The sequence below is a fragment of the Littorina saxatilis genome, linkage group LG13, assembly GCF_037325665.1.
Source record: "Littorina saxatilis isolate snail1 linkage group LG13, US_GU_Lsax_2.0, whole genome shotgun sequence".
NCBI classification, from domain to species: domain Eukaryota; kingdom Metazoa; phylum Mollusca; class Gastropoda; order Littorinimorpha; family Littorinidae; genus Littorina; species Littorina saxatilis.
In genome coordinates, this window is record NC_090257.1 from 20,181,464 (window position 1) to 20,188,963 (window position 7,500).

Here is a 7,500-nt window from a genome sequence, read left to right on the forward strand (position 1 = left end):
GTTGAGGTTTACGGTCCACAAATGGAAAGTTATAACAACTGTTTTATATCCCGATGTGGACAACATTGATGTAAGTGGTCCTAGTCTTTATAGCGGTAAACAACATGGTAATAGTTTTTGGAAGGATGTGTTTAATGTTTATGAACAGTTTCGATATAAAATAGATCTAGAAACCTCCAAAGAAATATTAGCAGAACCACTTTTCTTCAATAATAATATAAAGATTGGGAAGAAGACTTGTTTTTTTCAGAATTGGTTTGATAACAACATTTATTTCATTGGCCAGTTGGTTAATGACAATGGAAGTTTTTATACCTATAACGAGTTCTGTGAAAAGTATCATATCAGAACAAATTTTTTGAGTTATTTAGGATGCGTGGGAGCAATTAAAAAATACATAAAAACGTTTAATATTGTTTTGGAGAATAATAGTATGATTGATAGTAATAAATCAGTGTCAGTCAAATAAAAGGAGCAAAATTGTATTATGAAAAATTACTACAGGATGGAAAGCGTCCAAATTGTTGTACAAAATGGGAAGATAAACTAGAAGGCGATATTGATTGGAAATTATGCTTTAAATATGTAACGAAAATTTCTGAAGTAAAACTTAAATGGTTTCAAATTCGAGTATTACATAGGATTTTGGCAACAAATGTGATATTAAAACAAATGGGAGTAGTAGAAGACGTGATGTGCCATTTATGCCGAGACGAGAGGGATAGTATTCAACATTGTTTGTGGGCATGTCAATATGTACAGTCATTTTGGAATGATTTGTTAAACTATGTTAAAAATGAATGTCACAATGTTGAGAACATATTTTTTAGTGAAAAGTTTATTTTGTTTGGTATTGATACATATTTCAAAAGTAGTACAGTTTTTGATTTTATAATATTAAATGCCAAATTTTTTATTTACAAGTGTAAGTATGCAAAAGCTGTTCCTACAATGGCTGCATTTAAAAGATATCTGAGAAAAAGGTATTTGGTAGAAGAATATTTAAGTAAACTTAATTTTACATATAATAAATTTCTCCTGGAGTGGTACCCATTTAAACCTCTGATATTGTCAAATGATTGATTGTCTTTCTGATTGAGCTTGTAAGGATGAAATTTGGTTTTTGGAGGTAATAGGAGGTTAAAGATGTTTCTCAGTCTAGACTCGAACACAAACATTGTCTGTTTATTTTGCAGCAGCTAAACGGGGAACAGGTCTTGGTGTTTTACAAAATTATCAAATAGAAACATAAAAAAGGAGACGTCTACATAATTTAGAAATGTATTGAATATGGGCTGTGTGATTGTATGCTTTATTGTGTTTTCCCGTTTTGTTGTTGTTGTTGCCTCTTTTTTTTCTTTGTCTTTGTTGGAGATGCATAGTTTTGTATGGTTGATGTTATTTGATGTTGCTGTGTGATGTTGATGTTGTGTACCAAAAAGAAATAAAAACGTGTTAAAAAAAAAAAAAAATTTTTTTAAAGGACATGGTCCTACAAATCGCATAACCTGTGCAGTCAAGCGAAGTGCAATTGCACTTCAGTTTATCAGAGCCCGTGTTTTAAAGATAGTACACCTAAGGCGCCTTTTTGGAAAGTTTTCTGACGATTTGAACCTTAAAAAGTTGAAGGGACATTCGCTGTACTGTAATTTAGAAACACCTGCAGTGATTTGCTCAAATCTGCTCCGAAACTAAGCCATCAATTAAATGAATTTTAATCAGCGAGCGGTTTGCTTCGCCCAGCTCTCCTGTGTCAGGAGCCGGATTCCGTTCGTCATCATATTTCATTTAGTCTTCATAGGGACCCATTCGTCAAAGCAGATTAAGACTGTTCGACTGAGGTAGTTAAACCTACAGACTAGCAAACGCATGCATATTCCGTGCTACATAGGGCTAAACGGCTTCGCATAATATAAACAAACGCACAGTCCGTTGGAGAATATAACGGTTTGAAATGACTACCAAACACAGCATTTGGATTTGACAAATAGAACGCTCAAACACTAATTCTAAGACCTTCCTCGTGTGTGTTGTCATCTATTCAAAACCTAAAACGAACGCTGTAGCTCTCGGCTCAATTTCAAATCTGTATCTCTAGGAATAGCGCATGAAATACTCAGTAGCAAAAGGTAGGACGAACATTATGACTGATGCAAGAAGGCGTCACAATGAGATATACAGTCTGGGATTCCCACTCAAAACACAGCCGTTTTCAGTAAATCAGCGCTCAAACGTTTAATTTAAGGAATTCCTGGTGTGTGGTCACATGGTTACAACCCCCAACCTTAATCTTATAGCTCTTGGGACGATGAGAGACAGTTTTATTTTTAACTGCTTTTCCTCTCCCAACACACACACACACACACACACACACACAAACGCATACACACAGTCACACACACACATACACAAACACACACACACACACACACACACACACACACACTCCCGTCCTTCACCTACCCACCTTCTCACAGTTTTCACACACTTATTTTGCCCTCAAACTTTCCCAAGGACACGGTCCCACAAATCGCGTAACCTGTGCAGTCAAGCGAAGTGAAAATTGTTTTTTATCAGAGCCCGTGGTTTTTTTTTTTACTGACTCCATTGGTTATTGCACGTAAATCCCAAACCATAAACGAATACAACCCATAACAGCAACCGTTTAGTTAGCTTTTTGATTGTGGCTTACGGGCTTGTGAGTCTGTATTAAAAAATAACCGCATAGGGTTTCAATGCGTGATTTACAGGTGTATTTCCATTCAGTCGCGCTGTTGGGCCGACAGGGTAACATATGACTCCCGGGGTGCTGCGCATTATGGAAAAGCTGCCATCGTTTTGAAACTCCGGTTTTGATGACGCGAAAAGATCCGCTTCCGTTACTTCCTTGGGTTTTTCACACTAAAAGGCACAGTGCGCCTCCCGTAAACCATCACAGATACTGTCAGGCTTTTACACACAGTACAAACACCCTTCCATTTGAACGCTCACCGAACGGGAACATCCTAGGTGCCCTACGCAAAGAGCGAGCAATTTTCACAGAATTAATTTTGCGGATTGTCTCCTCACACAATCGGACCGTGGTGCGTTTTGGCGCTAGACCTAACTTTTAAAATCTAAATAATAAATTGACAGCTTGTTACACAAACATTCTTAAATCATAAAATAATTCTTTTTTCATCAAGACAAGATCAGTACAATTCGAAGTTTTGAAAGTTTGAAAAAAGAAAAGCCCGGAAGCAGGGTCACGCAAGGTCCGCGTGGTTCTCGTAGCAGACGACGGTTTATGCCTATTGCCAGTTCCTCTGAACAGTCAAAAGCCATCGCCAGAGTTCTTGTGAACCCCAGCCGTTTGTTTCGTGCATAGTCAGAGGTACATAATAACGTGCTACTGCAGATAAGCTCACAGCGAATTACAAACTGACGACAACATTGTGAACAAGAGGCGAAGCCTTCAAGGCTCACGTAAGAAATCGACAAACAGTAACACAAACTCAATCACTCCGTCACACATACACACACACACAGTAAGCATAGGTGAAACTGTGCAAGAAAGCGAGACCCTGGATCTGCCAATTAGTCTCGGCCCGCTCACAATAACAATGACCGAGACTTCCAGTAATTCCTTTGCGTGACGTCTAACCCTCTTACGTCATAATGTGACGTCTTCAAATAGTTTCTATCACACACGTCAAACACTTTTGACCGAGACGTAATCTTCTTATGCGAGCTTTATCCATAGACTCGGAAATGTTAAAGTTTCTATCACACACACACGCACGCACGCACGCACGCACGCACAGACAGACAAAGTTTATCATCGCATAGGCTACACTTACGTGAGCCAAAAAGGGAAACTGGATCACACGGGTTCACGATGGCTCAGGGGTAAAATAAACCACGCAAAAATAAATTCTTTGAAAATTGCTCGCTCTTTACGGAGGGCACCTAGGATGTTCTCAAGCGGTGAGTGTTTAAATGAAAGGGTGTTTGTACTGTGTGTAAAAGCCTAACAGTATCTGTGATGGTTTACGGGAGACTTACTGTGCCTTTAATGATATAAAATACCGAAACGGTGAGTAGACGACTAATTTTCCACTGCTGTTATGACTAAGCCACCGAGACAAACTTCATCCTCGAAACCTAGTAACCTCATCGAACACACAAACAAGGGAAGTAACTAAGTGAAAGTAACCTACACAGAGTGCTCTTTCTTTGAATTTTACGACATTTAATTCAGCTTTTAAAACACTTTTTTGGGGGGTTGGGGGGGGGGGGGGGGGGGGCGGGGATGTAGCTCAGTCGGTAGCGCGCTGGATTTGTATCCAGTTGGCCGCTGTCAGCGTGAGTTCGTCCCCACGTTCGGCGAGAGATTTATTTCTCAGAGTCAACTTTGTGTGCAGACTCTCCTCGGTGTCCGAACACCCCCCGTGTGTACACGCAAGCACAAGACCAAGTGCGCACGAAAAAGATCCTGTAATCCATGTCAGAGTTCGGTGGGTTATAGAAACACGAAAATACCCAGCATGCTTCCTCCGAAAACGGCGTATGGCTGCCTAAATAGCGGGGTAAAAAACGGTCATACACGTAAAATTCCACTCGTGCAAAAAACACGAGTGTACGTGGGAGTTTCAGCCCACGAACGCAGAAGAAGAAGAAGAAACACTTTTTTTGGCAAAGTGAAGGCAGTCATCCTGCGTGGTAGCATTATTTTTATCGCAGAATTTTATGGTATAACTTTGGAAGCGATCTGAGGGCTTTTAAAAAAAATATTTGTTTATATTTTCCTTAGGTTTTATTTTCCTTTGGTTTATTTTCCTTAGGTTTATTTTCCTTAGGTTTATTTTTCATTTGTTCCCCCTTAGGTATTATCCCGTTAACAATTGTGTGTCTTCCTCTTCCCTTTATACGTCGTGACGTTAAGCACCGACTCTTCAATGAACTTCTCACAGCAGCAACATGAATAAGGATGTGATTTCTCAATAACTAACAATACAAATATTGGAGAGAAGAATGCCATTCCAGCAAATGAAGACGCGCAGTATCTCATGCAGGGCTAAAAAGAAGGAATGCGGTAAATGTTCTCTAGGGAAGAGATCAGAGAAATAAAAACATTTACCTTTCTTTCTCGACGCAGCTGACTGTACCCGTCAAAAGAAATGCTTTGAACAATATTTGTTTTAATATTAACCTATAGAGTGACTTATTTGCAAGATTGTTCTTAACCGTCTTGGAAAAAAATGATTACAGTAGTTTTACGATGTTTGTTGTGGTATTAACGTTGGCTGCAGTTTGGATTCGCTTTATCCCCACACCGTATTAAAGTTGATGTAAAGATGGGTTATTCTACAGAGCTGTGTACTAGTTTGTGACATGCATTTTCAGTCCTTAAAATGATTATAACGTATATTTCAGGGCCGGACCCAGGGGGGGGTTCCAGGGGTTCCGGAACCCCACCCCTGGAAAAAGCATGTACCTTGCTTTGAGTGTTTTTGTTTGTTTGTTTTTTTTAATAAATTTTGTGTGTGTCTCTAACAAATTTTATTCAATGTGAAATCCGATGAGAAAAGGGTACCCCCCCCACCCCCACAATGCTGCTCTTAACCCTCAAAACAAGGCCCAGAATGCACCAGATTGCACAGATTTTAACCGTTTTCGCCACTTCGCTGATTTGCCCCCCAAAAAAAGGAGGAACCCCCCCTTACAACTCATTTGGTCCGGCCCTGTATTCAATGGCAGCTAGGATGTATTCTCTTTACCTTTTTTCAGTAATACTTCAGTTAGATAATGATACAGACATGCAACAAACAAAATATATGTAGTATATATTTTTGTCTTTTTTTTTTATATAAGTGTTCAAATCCAATGTCACAACCTTTGGTTTCCATGTTACGAAGTTGACGTACTATAAACCCCTTGTAATTTACTGAACGTAGACCAACAAAATGTGCAAATATTTCAAATTCTTTATCTGCAGGCCAAGAATATTCATGGAACCAGTTCTTATTGATGAAATCAATGTGTATGTAAAATTAGTGAGGGTGCCCAGGTGTCTGACCAACACTGGGGGCTCATTGATTCGACAAAGTCTGGCGGCGGAACGAAGTTCGGGGGCGGATGTTGCAATGAGTGCTGGGACGGGGCGGCGTGGGAGCATACTGGGAGAAGGAACAAGCGTCGGGTTCAAGCAAAAAGAGAATCAAATAACAACAACAAAATACATAAAAAGAGAGAGAGAAGAAAAGAAAAAAAGAAAAAAATCAATGTGTATGGTTACAATGTCTCAGTTATGTAAAGAAATGTCCACTTGGTAACATGGTTTCCACTGATAGAGAATAACCCAGATGTTGTTCGTCCTCCCTTGTCAAAGATGACTGCAGACTCAAGGTACGCTTGGATGCCTGGTCTGATGTATTCGGAGGTGGCTGATAAGGCACATCCGGGCCAGGACACTCCTCCCATATGTAGAGCCCACAGGGGAAGGTTCGGCTGCTGAGGCACTGGCGGCTCTGGCATTTGCGGAGTGTACGCTTTTGCCTTTGCTCTGCAACAGCAGTTCTTCTATCTTTAGCGGTTTGGACACCAGAACGAATCAGAATGCGCCGATTTGGTCTGTTCTGGGCAAGCTATATTACTTATATTACACATTAAATGTATTATATATTTGATAAGAAGTGCATTAAACTAGAAGTAGCTTACCACTATTGCATCCAGTCGAAGCGCGGCGATACAATATGATGTCACAGGTCCCTGACCTCGCCTACCCTCCAAAATGGCGTTCCTTCGCGGTATGATTCTCTTTGAATGTCTACACATGTGATGAATATTTCGTCTTTCTTGCTGTAGCGAGTTTCTCTCAAGTCTTTGCTAAGGCAAAAAAAAATAGGTCTGTTTACGATAACATAGGCCAAAAAAATAGGGTCGGCAGGTCGGGATTTTTTTTTCTCCAAAAAAACATATTTTTACGTTATTTTGCCCAAAAAACAAAAGATTTTTTTTTTTTTTTTTTCCCCATAAATGCCAAAAAAAAGTCTAGGGTCGCGCGAAAAAAATAGGGTCGGTCGGGTTACCGTAAACAGACTTTTTTTTGTGCCTAAAAGCGCATATTCATTTTGTCTCAATCTGTCAACATCCAAACGAGATAGACTGCTATCGTTCCAAATCAAAAGCAATCATTGCTACGACCATCTTGGGGGCATTTCTAAGATAAGTCAGAGCATCATTTATTTATTTGTGTCTGTTGTGTCTCTAGTTTGTCCACTTTAAAGGCCGTTAGGTCGTGGTTCTTGTGAATGTTTTGTTTTGTCACGATTTAACGTTTTTTGTTATTTCTTGTTTTTCTCAGTTAGGCTTATCCAGCGTGTATCATGGAACAAACACAATATCTTGGCGAAGAAAAGCCTGTCACGGTTTTCCGTTAGACTTAGAATGTTGCGAAATGACAACATTTTTTGTCATGGCAGATGAAAGATGTGACTTACATCTGTCTCATCAGACCTA